We start from the raw sequence: 15,120 nt of genomic DNA, 5'->3' as shown, positions 1-15,120 counted from the left end.
CATTTTAATTGGTGATATCCTTGAAAAAAATCTTGGCGAAAAGGGAACTAATTTCAATAATTAAATTCTTATAAAATTACGGCGATTTAAAGGGAACACATTTCACTGCTGATATTCTTGAAAATGACAGTTATGAAAAGGGACCTCATTGTAATGGTGATAAAGAGAATGACATTGACTGATATTGTCGGCTCAGGCACGTAGGGCCAGCTGTGGTACCGCAGTTTGAAACGTGGTTAGAGAGATTCATCCTGGGTTGGTTTTTCGTTGAACAGTTCGTTAAAGAACGGATGTACCAAGGTTAATGTTACGTCTCCCCGCGCGCGCTTTCACCCTACGTTCGTCTTCATAATCAAGCATGAACTCTCTAACTTATCTGTCACTGTGCCCCTGACGAGAATGGCAGGCTTCCTGAGTGCAGACATGCGTTTGTTTTTGTTTTTCTAATCAATCTATGCCAATAACTATTCTCTTAGTGAGCTCACTAAGCTATTATTACTATTAGCTGTACTTTTTATAGGCTTTTGTCAAATAATCTTCTAGTTATTTAAATCACATTTGTTAACATCCAACATGTAATTAGTGTTAAAGATAAGCATAATACTTATTATTCGTGTACATTTTTACCACGAAAATAATATTTGTGACATGAAAGTGAGACTTAGCAGAATCTTGAAGAACACGACTCAGCGAGAGTACTTGCATCAACGAAAAACCACTGTTACGGTACTTTCATGACCATTGTTTCGGAAGAACCGTCGAAGAAGACATAGCAGGAATCGCTTTCAACGGTTTCACCGTTTTAACAAATATATAAAATCGCTCTTCACCAAATGCCATTCCCGAACAAAAAACATGGTTCATGGTGAACCTGGAACTAGCTTTTAGCTAAGTGTTCTAACCATGTAAAATAAAGTTATCTTATCTTATCTTATCTTATTCCACACAACCCTGCAAACTACACTCCCCCTTTATGCAAACATCAACAATCAACAAGGCATAATATTTTAAATCACCCCTAAACCACTCAGATAGCACATCCACTCACCTCCACATGTTATTCCACACAGCATCACAAACCACACTCCGTCTTATGCAAACACCAACAGTCTAAAGCAGTCAACCGAGCTCCAATGACGCTAGTCAGCTCATGTGATGCATGCTGAGTACACTTCAGGTAAACAGGAACTCGTAGGGCACATGATATTTATGTCATACTGGCACGACATTCCCACATCCTGTATTCTCAGAATCGATACATCGCTTTTCATGGAATCTCACATGAAATTGTTTGTTTATGACTCCAAAGGAAAGTTGCTCTATCATCTACTGCGTACAGTCCCTTTGCTGATACTAATGCTGTGAAATTCAAGTGATGCTGGAAGGGGAATTTATGTTTCACCAAGCGGAAATGATTCCTCACTTTGCACTAAGATCATCTGCTACGTAATTTTATTGAATTTATACACAGTGACATGCAATTGATATCTGAAAGTCAATTAATGAGCAGGAAATTTCACATTGGTTGTAAAAACAGTAAATAAAGCAAGAGAAATTTAGTTCTAGTAAACAGGAAACTCGACACGTCACATACTCACATGATATTCGATCATGCCATACTCCGACAACACTTGAACTTATTCTAAATTCCCAGAATTGGTGCATCGCTTTTCTTCCTGTTTCTTGGAATCTGAAGCGTCGCTTATTCACATTGAATCTTATTTGCTCATGACTCCAAAGAAAAGATGTTCTATCATCTTTTGTGTACAGTATCTTTGCTGATACTAATGCTTTTAAGTTCTCTTTCAGCTGGTAAATTTAGCCGGAAGCTTGCCCTTAATAACATCCCTGGGATGTTGAAACAGCATTGTTTTGAAAATGCTGAGAAAGTGTTCTCAAAAATTATGGTTTCATTGGTCTGTAACAGCAAAACCGCTCTATTTAAAAAAAAAAAAAGGATCGTTGTGTTTTGGTGTGAAATTGGCTGGCTCCTAAAAAGTAAATACGGCAAACCACAGAGTGTACTGCTTGCTTATACACTTGGAAAATGGTTTGATTGGTTTCCTGTGAACAGTTTAAAGCCATATAGCTTTTGATAGGTCATGCATATGTAAATCCCTGTTGATTGGAAACCGCATCTGTGTAAACAATGCCTCAATCTTATGTGCAGTTACCATAATATAAACAAATCAAAAAATGAACCAGGACATAAGGGTTGATTTGGAAGCTTGAGTAAAAACAAAGACTCTTAAAATAATAAATAATTATTTTACTAATACAATAAGGTGCAAAAAAAATAAAGGAACTGTAAATGTAATATGAACAAAACAATTAAACCAGCACATTTGATCTAAAAAATATAGAGAGGATATGCTGAAATATACATGTAACATTTTTCCCTAGTAACATGCAGCACAAAACCTATAGTTGATGTTTGACAGATATTGCAATAAATAGGGAGGTGTGGTTGATTAAATCCCAGATCATGCAATCCAGGTGTGAGCTCTAGCTGGGGTAGCAGTATTCTTTTCTTGGGACAAAAACACAATATTGGGATAACTGAATATATGTATCTGCTATTATTAAAAACAAGCCATGCTATATTCCAATTTCTGAGTTTTGACTACCGGTAGTTAATAGGCAATAGAATTTTCTATATGAGCTCTTATAACCCACCCATTATTTTTTGCGCGCGCTCATTGGACAAAACGCATCACGTGGTACAAAATCGGATGACGGGTATCAGCGAATATACCCCGTCCGATTTGATATCCGTCGCCTGATTTTGTAGGTAGGCAGAAAAAAACAAATGAAGTCGCCTTAGTCAATTCTAACTGTTAATGAAATCACAGAGTTAAAAAATCACGTAAACCAATCAACTTAGATTGGTTTCAACCACAATTAAGCCGGGTTTATAACATAGGTTTTTTCCTATAAATTTACTGGCGATGAAGCGCGTTGTAGAAATAAATCGGAGGGTTATAAAATAAATAAACCCCTTTCTGGCTTGCTGGTATATTAGAGGATAATGCCCTTGGCTGAAAGATTGTCCTGAAAATTTCACAGATGCCCTTGAAGCTTCGCTTCTCGGCCAACTGTTCATTTTTCGACAATCTTTTGGCCTCGGGCATTATCCTCCAATATACCAGCCGCCTGAAGGGGTTCATTTACTAAATATACAATGTACTGTGGACAATATGGTGGGTGTATGCATGAACAACCCCGCCGGGACCTCAAATATTTCATTTCTTTTGGTGTTTAGAATAAAACAACAGTTCCACTCATACTTGTTAAATATGTTGTAGCCAACTGATATTCAACACATGCTAGTGGAATGACTTCTAATCAACAATTGGATTTCGAAACACAATTGAAGCAAGAAGAAAGGTGTATTTTTAAGAGATAAACTTCAGTAAATGCCAGGACTTGAGCTCTGAGGACTCAGCCAGGGCTAGGGACTCAAGTCAGAACTATTTTTTAGTTTTTGAACAGTGTGAAACTGTATTAAAAAGTCCTTGTTGTTATGATGTTGTAATCTTTACACTATTTATAGTAGTAGTGACCTAAACAACAAATAAAAGCTAACCAGTCCTGAGCTCGAGTCCTGGCTCAAATCCTAGCTCCTAGCTGAAGTCTTTTGTTTTATTAAAAATGCCAAAAGAATTGCAATATTTGAGCTCCCTAGCTATTTTCGTTGACGCGTATCCGCTGCCAAATTTGTGGCCAATGGTATATGAGCTCATATACTATTGCCTGTTAACCAATCAAAATGCAGGAATTGCAATATACCATTGCTAGTTTTTAATAATATGGAATATCCCACGAGCCACTTGTATTTTGGCGGTATACACACAAGCCTTTAGGCGAGTGTGCATATGAAGAAAATACAAGTGACAAGTGGGATTTTCAGTATACCAGTAGAAAGTGTTGTGTAACTATTTTATACAGTCATGTACCATGCCATATAGAAAATACGCTTACAAAATTTCGTCGAGATTAAGATCGCGGCACACAATGGGAAGGTTAGGTTGAATACCGTCGGATAAACAATGGCTTCCTTGTATTCTGATTGGCTGTATTTCCTATGGCATGGTATAGAAGCTCACATGCCATTGCATGTAATTTTAAACCAATCAAATCAAATCTCAGAAATTGCAACATAAGTACCCTGGCTGGTTGTTATGATTCATGTCGAAAAAAAGAAGGATAAAATCTTCTTTAATACTTTCTACAGGGAAAGATTTTCGAACTGAACTTCAATTTTCCTTATAAAAAAGTCTTACATGTAAGCCTTACATTTTATCTCCCTCATACATGTGCACGAACTTTTCAAAGGGACTCACAAAATCGTAATGTATGTACAAAGACTTTATCATCACTTATAATAATTTATAATGAAACCTCATCAAGTATCTACTACATAATCTAACAAACCAAGACTTTCTACATTTATAAACGTACCTTGAAGTCCACACGAAGCAGCAAGCATTACAAAACTGAACCAGTATGGCGAAATTTAAACATGGCGGAATACTCCACTCAGTGACACTCGATTTCACTCGACTCTGAGCAAAAGAAGCCGTCGGGAGTAGATTATCGTCAGAAATACCGATAAACGTCATGAAGCGAGCTTTAAACTAATAGAAAAGCGACTCGAGCATCGAATCTTCATGTATAAACATTTGTAAACGAATAAAAGTTCGTTATCATGATTATAAAACAAGCGCCAGAACCCTTTAAGCGTTTGCGCATGACCGTTTGGTACTCAGACCTCCTCCGTCCAATCGTAAAGTCTCGTTCCCAGAGCCTTCTCATTGTCCTCCGTCCGTTTGTTCGTAAGCGTATGGACGTTCGACGAAAAAAAAATTAATCTTCTTTTCAGTAAAATAGGGAAAATGTACTCAACTTTCTTTGATTTAATTAGTCCTTTTGTTTTTTGGGGGAGTTTTGAGGTTTTTGTCGTTGAAGGCTACGACAAAAAATACGACATAAATCATTCATACGCTTACATAAATAATCATTCACACGTTTAAATGAATCGTCCATATATACGCATATAAATCATTTATACGCTTATATAATTTTTCTTTTCCATCGATTTCTCGAATCGTGAGTTTTGGACGCCTGTGATTTTATGGACATTTTATGAAGCCCTGTTTGTGGCAATTTATAGACATTTTATGAAGCCCCGTTTGTGCCATAGACTGTTCACAGTGCCCTATTTTTCCGTGAAGTCGTAGAGATCGATCGTTCAGTCCGACGAGCCGCCATCTTGGTTTACGAACGCGAGCGGGACTGTGAACAGTCTATTTGTGCCAAGGCTCTGCCAATTTATGGACATTTTATTGACATTTTATGAAGCCCCGTTTGTGTCAATTTATGGACATTTTATGAACTTTTTATGAAGCCCCATTTGTGTCAATTTATAGAGACTTTATGAAGCCCCGTTTGTGCCAATTTATGGAGATTTTATGAAGCCCTGTTTGTGCCAATTTATAGAGATTTTATAAAGCCCCGTTTGTGCCAATTTATGGAGATTTTATGAAGCCCCGTTTGTGCCAATTTATAGAGATTTTATGAAGCCCTGTTTGTGTCAATTTATGGAGATTTTATAAAGCCCCGTTTGTGCCAATTTATGGAGATTTATGAAGCCCCATTTGTGCCAATTTATATAGATTTTATAAAGCCCTGCATGCGTCATTTTATATTAGAAAATAGGACAAAGTAAATACGTGCGCTGATTGGTTAAAAAGTGTGTTTCTATAACTCGATGGAGACACAGACAGTTGTCGTAGACACGGCAATCAATATTCACGGCGCTAAAATAAGCAATGCAAAAATAACAACTAATAATTGTGCCAAATTTTAATGTCACAGCTGACAAAAACCAGGTTAAGACTAAACAAATATTTGCACATTTTAAAACAAGTGAGTAAGATGTTTACAGAGCCCGCTAAACATTCAAAAATAGTCTGTGAAAGAAATTATCGAAGCGGCTGACCTTTCAAAGAAGTATATGAATTGGCGCAACTTCACTCCATTCTAGGCTTTGCAGCACTTCAGAACTATTCACAGCTCCTCAACTGGACAAGATATTCGTCCAGAATGCCGAGTCAAACTTCTTTTAACAGAAAAATAATTCACTTTCACCTCCAAGGTTCGAGTCGCTCGATCGTCGGTCGTCAAACCATTCGGTTAGTTCGATGAAGCGAAATAAAACCACAATTCTTGACTCCTTCCAGTGCTGGACTTCAGTTAAACCATCGGCTTAGTTATTTCTCATAATAACGTTAACTTTGGGGCCTGTTTTCTTTGTTTGTTTGGCCAAACAACGGTGAATTTTAGCCTTGAAGCAAATGTTGAACAGTTGATTTATTTCTGTTCATCGACTCCCGTACTATGATTGGTTGATTACTGTTCATGACGTAAAACCACGAGGTGAAGAGAATCTACGTTTTGATGTTAAATAAAGCGCTAAATATTACTTTGATGTGCGTTATTTTCTTTGTGCTGTTTTCTAAAAGAAATAGAAAACATGTTTTCCGTGTTTCTATCGTGAAAGTTTGGGAGAACTCGAAAAAGCTGTGGAAACACTCGTCTATCGACTCGTGTTCCCACAGCATTTCTCGTTCTCCCAAACTTCCACTCGTGTTTCTATAACTCGATAGAAACACGGAACATGTTTTCTATTTCTAAATTGTGTGTAGTTCCCCGTTTGTGTCAATTTATGGACATTTTATAAAGCCCCGTTTGTGTCAATTTATGGACATTTCATGAACTTTATATGAAGCCCCGTTTGTGTCAATTTATAGAGATTTTATGAAGCCCCGTTTGTGCCAATTTATGGACATTTTACGGACATTTTATAAAGCCCCATTTGTGTCAATTTATGGACATTCTATGAAATTTTTAATGAAGTCCCGTTTGTGTCAATTTATAGAGATTTTATGAAGCCCCGTTTGTGCCAATTTATATGATTTTATAGAGATTTTATGAGATTTATATGATTTTATAGAGATTTTATGAAGCCCTGTTTGTGTCAATTTATGGAGATTTTATAAAGCCCTGCATGCGTCATTTTATATTGTGTGTAGTTCATAAACATTTCTTACGTGATTCCGGTACGTGTTTCATGCGTCAGAGTGCATGTTGATTTACCGGCTTACTTTAAAACCGTGCATTGTAAGAGAATACCAGACTGGATAACTCTTAAAACCAATCTCTTTTACCCTACTCACATGTAAATAAGCCGGCACTACGTTCTTAGTTCTTGCAATAACAAGAAGCTGGGACCTCAAGGACGGGCATTAATTAAACGCACATTAAATTATATGGTCCGACTGCAATAGTCGAGTCTTCTAAGTTTTTTTCCCTCTTTATCCCTCTCAATATCTCTTTCTCTCTTTCGCTCTGTTTTACTGGTTTGGAGACTTGAAGTTGAAGATGTGAAAATTTACAGAGATTTTATGATGTTTTGCTTAGACAAATTCATTTGGTAAATTTACAGAGATTTTATTACTTATTTTGAGAACTTATCATTTACAGACATTTTATGTGATGATACCAAGCCCGGTAAAATCTTTGTAAATTAAGATTTACAAACATTTGTGTGAGATTTTATGAAGTCTGTAAATTTGTAGTCTTTACGTCTTATCCTTGTTGCTAGAATTTACTAACATTTTACTAACTTTCTTTTAAATACAAGACCGAAAAACCATATAAAATGTCTGTAAAATAAATTTACAAACATTTTGTCTTTAACACTCAAAACTACGAAGTCTGTAAATTAGAGATTTACAAACATTTTATAAAGTCTGTAAATGGGTCAAATTTTCCAGTGGGGGAATGGATACTATTAAGGCATCGATTTCAAAACTTTAAGCATGTAATAATCTTATTTATTATATAGCCGCGAGTGTTTTACTGGAAAATAGACCACTCGTAAAATTCATACGAAACTGCATCCGGGACAGTAGTGGCGTATTTTCCATATCCTCCCTAGTGAGGATATCGATGACGTCATTTCCCGCCTTTGCATGGTTGTTTATGCAAAGCTGCCAACGCCGGTTGGAAATGGCGAGCTATCGAGATCGATTCGTGAAGTTCACTGAAGCCAAATTAAATGCTTTACTGAGGAGCAGGAAAATGCTAACACGAAGAAGAAAACTTCTTATGACTTGCATGAAATTATTTAAAAGAGCTTCTTGCTTGTGGAAAGTCAGACGAAGCTAAGAGAGGGAAAATCAAGAAATTCCAGCTGCCGAACTGCAAGACTTCGGCACTTCGCGATCAGTAATCAGTAGAAAAGCGGTGAGTTGGAGCAGAAACAGATTTCAAAACGGCGAATTATTTATTGTCAGTGACATTGATGGAAGCTAATAATTTATGTTATGCATCTTCTGAAAGCTTCAGTTCGCGAAATTTTGACTTTCAGTTTGGCAATTTGCTCAATTGTTATATTTAGGCGTCGCTCGTGTTTAAGCTTTTGATTAATAAAAATGTTTTAACTTTTACTTCATGAATGATTTTTGTCTATATAATAAAAAGAAAATTACACGGTGGCTTGAAGATATGAATTTAATTTTCTCGTGGTAAAAGCAATATTTTACTCATTCGCTGCGCTCATTCGTAAAATATTGCTTTACCACTCGAAAATAAAATTCATATCTTCGCGCCGCCGTGTAATATCCTCTATATATATTTTTTAGTTGGATTTTAAGCCTTTCGAGTGAGAAACTTTTGTAGTTGGAATAAACCTTTGTTTTTATCTTTTACTGTGAAATCGTGACGTTCAGCGCAAGCATTCACGACAAAGGTTTCTGAATTGACAAGTGAATCAAGATGTTCGTATATCATGTCGTGAATGTCACAACTTTTATCGAGCGAGAAAAGTAGCTTTAGTTTTAGTTCAAATTTTAGGGGTGAGGAGTCTAAATGTTTCTTTATGTTAGATGCACGCTTTTTCGCCTTTTTTGCTTGTTTACAAGCAAAAAGTAGGAGAATAGCGTTTACATGGGCTAAAATCTGAACCGGAAGGGATCGCATTCTTGTTAACTCTCAAGGGACTGTTTTAATTTCTCAAGGGAATACTTTCCGCTGTGGGTAATCAAAGCGCGTGACTTGTAAAGTGTCACTCTATAGTTGTGCTTCAGCACTTCCGTTCTTGTAGAAAAAACGTGACTTGTCAATTTACAAACGTTATATAAGAATCAAAAACGCGAGTAGCCCAAATCTTACGTCACATAACCAATTAAGAATGTAAGGGGTTCAGCGCTCGAAGGCAGCGAAGTTTAAAACGATTAAGAACGCAATTTTTACTAGTACAAGTCTTTAGGCGCTAATATTAATTTAACCTAAAACGATTAACAACGCAAATTTGTACTCGTACAAGTCTATCACACACTAAAACGTTGCTAATAGTTAACCAAAGGGAACTCATTTCGTGACAATTGATTATTTCTGCTGAGTTGCACAATTTAGAATTGCAACATCATCTAGCGAAGCGCACTATTACTAAAAATAGATTCTGCCACATGATACCCCCCCCCCCCCCCCCCCGCGTGAGTCGGACAACAATTTTAGTTTCGGCAAAGGCTTTGTATGGAGGGGACGCATCCTTGACAAGAAAAAAAGGGCGAGAAAGGCACAATTTGAGGCCGAGATTCTCGAAAGGCTCGAAAAATGATAGATTCCAAACATTTTTGCTTTAGTAATTGAAAAACAGATTGAAGGTATCCAAAAAATGGCCCAAAATTGAATTTATTAGTCGAAGATCCGGCAATGACACCTTGGCTCCCACTGCAAAATTATTCAGGCTGCCGAGAAATTTAAGCGGCGGATAGCGAATTACTATCGAATTATATAATTGCGAAGGATAGCACTTGTATGTTTGCTTCATTTAGGCCCCGGAAAGATCGTCGGTTGCAAGAAATTCAGAATTCTTCCCGAATTTGACGGCACTGATCGCCGGCCATCCGATCTGTTTCGACACATGATAGATAGAGGGCAATAATATTATGCTATTCAAACGCCTTTCTAATGGAATTGACGGCGGGTTTGATTTTAATAAAGCTGTTATTTATCCCCATTACTATTACAGACTGCAGCTACAGCTGCCGAGCTCGATCAGTGTATATTAAATAGTATTTGCCGCGACAATTGTGTAACGAAATTGACCTCTTAAATATTCGGGTCAGGCAAGGGGACCGATCGGACGAGCGTTTCTTTGTGTAATTTTGTGGTGGCATAAATCTGAGGTTAGCTCTGTTGTGTTGGAAAATGTGCCACTAAGAACAGTGTAAACGTTTTGCATTTCTCATAAAAATAAATGTTTTCTTTCAGCAAATCCCGGCAGCAAATCAGGCCTTTATAATCCATTCAATAACTGAGAGTAAAACATTTTACACATTTATTGAATAATCGCTCTGTTTGACAAACCTTTTGTCAAAGGTAAGGCTTTCCGAATTCCGAGCCAATCTGGCCATGGTTTTGTGAAACAATCGCTAAATATGCCTCCAAAGTGGCCGCCAACCATACATTGCTCTTACAGAGAGCGGTTTGTTTGTCCGAATTTTATCTGACTCACACCGGAGGTCAAATTCTGTGACGTCATTAGCGGGCTTCGCTAATTGCAACATCATTAAATGTGTTAAGTGATATTTATAAGTGTTTTTGTAGCCTGTTGTGAAATTACTTCCGGTGGAAACAGTAAAAGTTAAACTTTTCTTCTGTTCAGAAGTTAATGCATCGCCATTAGAAAAATAAACAGCAACTGTTTTGCTGAAAATGTAGTCACAGGCAGACCACCCTATGTGTTCGTAGTTAATTATTGTTGTTGACATGAGACGAACAAAAGAAATTTTGAAATCTATAAGGGCTACTGAAGTAAAGCTCTTGAAATTACATATCTGAACTACATTTTGCTCTAAATATCTCAATAAAGTTGAATGAAACGTTTATCGACTCAATTATTGCATTTCTTCGCCTGCGCGGGCCGTTTTAAGCGCCTTTTTAACTGATTTAGCCGGCCGAAGGCCGGTTATAGAGAAAGAGGAGACAAGGCTTGCAAGTCGGCGGCCGACAGCAGCGACCTCCTCCACTTCAAACCGGAATTAACGCCAAACTTCTGAAAATCTCACCTATCTGACGACGGCTATCGATCGGTGAGTTGTTGCTCTATCTCTTCGCCGAATTTGAACTTCATCCCTCCAACAATTTCCGAGAAAATCCACGCTGAAATCATGCATACGGCTTGCTGACTATGATCGGTGCTCAACTCAGCGACCAGAGAAATCCCGAACAAACCGGCCGTTTCAAATTCACCAAGCAGCGCTTGGCATTTCGCGGCAGCCCGCCGCGGCTCAAAACCTGATTGGTGAATTTGAAACGGCCGGTTTGTTCGGGATTTCTCTGGTCGCTGAGTTGAGCACCGATCATAATCAGCAAGCCGTATGCATGATTTCAGCGTGGATTTTCTCGGAAATTGTTGGAGGGATGAAGTTCAAATTCGGCGAAGAGATAGAGCAACAACTCACCGATCGATAGCCATCGTCAGATATGTGAGATTTTCAGAAGTTTGGCGTTAATTCCGGTTTGAAGTGGAGGAGGTCGCTGCTGTCGGCCGCCGACTTGCAAGCCTTGTCTCCTCTTTCTCTATTACCGGCCTTCGGCCGGCTAAATAAGTTAAAAAGGCGCTTAAAACGGCCCGCGCAGGCGAAGCAATGCAACAATTGAGTCGATAAACGTTTCATTCAACTTTATTGAGATATTGAGAGCGAAATGTAGTTTAGATATGTAATTTCAAGAGCTTTATTTCAGTAGCCCTTATAGATTTCAAAATTTCTTTTGTTCGTCTCGTGTCAACAACAATAATTAACTACGAACACATAGGGTGGTCTGCCTGTGATGTAGTCGTTAGAAATAGCATGTGTAGCCGTAAGGTAAAGAATAACGCGAGGAGAAGCGGCTTTTGGTAATATCCAAACGAAAATTTACTTCTCAATGTGGGTTAAGATTGCGTGACGAGACAAAAGGTAACTCTGTCGTGCGTAACCTAACCTGCGATCAGGCGTTATTTTTCTGCATTAAGCCGAGTAGAAATCTAACTCGAAAGGAAACAACTATTTCGATTAAACATGTTAAAGGCAAACGTTAAAGTTTACCTTTTTTAACCAAGCCAAAGTATATGAGTCGCAAAGCACCCAGCCGTCGCGACTGACAAATACAGCATTTACTCCGCGAAAATAAAAAAAATGCTTGACCTGAAAGACGTACGTTTGAATTCTTCCATGATATGTTCGAACAACAATGCCCAGGACAAACCTTCTACTCATACTAACTTCATGCAAAAAAAGTCGATATCTCGAAGAGATCTTTGATTAATTTTCGATATCCTTACAAGCAATAAATAGACGTGAAAAGCGGTCTACAGTAGAACCCCGGTAACTCGAACTCGGATAACTCGAACAACCCCGCTAACTCTAACAAACTTCCATTTCCCTTGGATTTGAACCCACCTTTCAGTCTTATTCAGTCGACCCCGATAACTCGAAACCCCGCTAACTCGAACTGTTTTTCGTTTCCCTTTAGAGTTCGAGTTACCGGGGTTCTACTGTAAATTAAACTCTGAAAAGAGTCACGAGACACTAAGCCCAGAGGGCTTTTGATTTTTCTACTTGCACTTTCATGACCTCTTACGCAGACGTTCTTTGGACTCGTCACGCGCTCCTCCCTAACGCTTGAACGATTAGTGGGGGAGAATGCGTGACATGCCCAACGAGTTTGGTCGTGGACGTTAACCGACGGTCGATTACATGCTAAAAGTCAGTGTAATATTTACTGCAACAAGAATATTTCCGAATAAGAAGGCTCATCGCTAACAGGTGAAAGAAATTTTAAGAAACGTGTGGCAGAGCGATAAAGAACTCAATTCTGAGTATTAAATATCTTAGAACCTCTTGAATTCCCGGGGTATCCAATCGAACAAAATCGAACCAAAAATCAATCGAACCCAATCGAACACCAATCGTTCGATTGGGTTTGGTAATCGAACAAAATCGAACATCTATTTTGCTGTGAGTTCGATTTTCGAACCAATCGAACTCAATCGGGTTCGATTTTGTTCGGAAACTTTCTCTTGATAAGTACATCACGCAGGACTAATCAAAAGCAACTTTTATTGAATGGAATAAATATAAAAACGTCCAAATATCGAACTGAATGTCAATGTTTAGGAAAATATATTTGGTAGATGAGAACAAAACGACGGTAAAATAACTGAAATGCACTATTGTTTACAGTTCTATATTAAAAGGAAGGATATGGTTTCTGCCCTGCTTTTCAAATGAGGCACGATTTACGTTTTCAATTTCTGTGTAAGCTCGGCTGTAAGCCGGCTTACAGGCTTACACGATTAGTTTATCACCTGTGCCAAGATTACGTGATGGAAAAAAGTAAATTGGTAGCTTATATACCTGAGGATAGGTAAAGGATCCGTCTGTTGCCATGGCAACCAATTTCTTCATGCCCATTTTCCCCCAAAAATCCTTCATTTGAAATCTTATTCTAGCCCCACATGGAATGACAGGCTTAAAGGGTTACAGGCCTACAGGCTTACAGGCTTACAGAGTTACAAGGTTACAGAGTAACAGGCTTACAGAGTTACAGGGTTACAGAGCTACAGGCTTACAGGGTTAGAGGCTTACAGAGTTATAGGCTTACAGAGTTACAGGCTTACAGAGTTACAGAGTTACAGGCTTACAGAGTTACAAAGTTACAGGCTTACAGAGTTACAGGCTTACAGAGTTACAGAGTTACAGAGTTACAGAGTTACAGGCTTTTGGGCTTACAGGCTTACAGAGTTACAGGCTTACAGAGTTACAGGCTTTAAGGCTTAGAGAGTTACAGGCTTACAGGCTTGCATGCTTACAGGGTTACAGGCTTACAGAGTTACAGAGTTACAGGCCTACAGGCTTACAGGCTTACAGGCTTACAGGCTTACAGGCTTACAGGCTTACAGGCTTACAGGCTTACAGGCTGCTTTTCACCGTTACACTCAAACAGAAGTTGCACCATTTCATTCACTGCAACACAGGCAGTTGTGTTGTGAAGAACACACGTTTGGCAAAATTTCTCCCAACCACGTGGCAGACTGGTGTGCCCGTGGCTATTGTGCAGACAATCGTCCTATCCCGGGGTATGGCGAATCGCCAAAAAAGGATTAGGGGAACGGTAAACCGTACAATATGTACGCAGTATAAACAAACAGGAGTTCGGTAATCGAACGTTCGATTGAGTTCGATTGTTGTTTGTTCGGTAATAGAACGTTCGATTGAGTTCGATTGTTCACTTTTCGGAAATAGAACGGTCGATTGAGTTCGATTGACCAAATTTTATTGTGAGTTCGATTATGTTCGATTACCGAACCCAATCGAACGATTGGCTTTCGATTGAGTTCGATTACCGAACGTTCGATTGGATACCCCGGGTGAATTAGGCACTTCTGAACAATCCTTACACTTTGATGCCTTCTCTGAATTTTGAGTGCACTTACGATAACAATGCTTCCGTCGTCTGCTACGTAATTTTAATTCCAAGGTTTTATATACGCTGACATACCAGAACCGAAAACGGATCAACACGCAGGAATCTTGACAGTTGTTGCAGTATAAAGGCTCGCTCATCGCCCTACTCTCATACCGGATAAAGGACATCAATGCAGTATCGATTTCGGAGAACTTGCAGTGTAACACAACGACGTGAGTGTGTCACGTTTCATTTTCATACCGTAAAATAAAGCAACGAATTAACAGGAGACAGATCCCCACACATTTTATCTTATGCTTGTGCTTGTGCATTAATGGCTTAAATGTGGTTATCCAGGGTTAAATATTCTTGAACAATAATAAAGCAATTAGCAACACGGCAAATTAAGTACGGGAGCGAAAAGTCATATTTTCAAAATATTGTTAAGCAAATAAAGCTAATATTTTTTAGGACAGGAAATTGCATCTATTTTTTATTAAGATACCTCGATGTTTCATAACTGAAGCGGCAACGTTCCACACTTAGTTACAATAACATGACAAGGCTTGTCAGCTCATGTGATGCATGTTGAGTACA

This window comes from Oculina patagonica, chromosome 5, assembly GCF_052425735.1.
Source record: "Oculina patagonica isolate OP01 chromosome 5, crgOcupat, whole genome shotgun sequence".
NCBI classification, from domain to species: Eukaryota; Metazoa; Cnidaria; class Anthozoa; order Scleractinia; family Oculinidae; genus Oculina; species Oculina patagonica.
Note: the sequence above shows the minus strand (reverse complement) of the source record.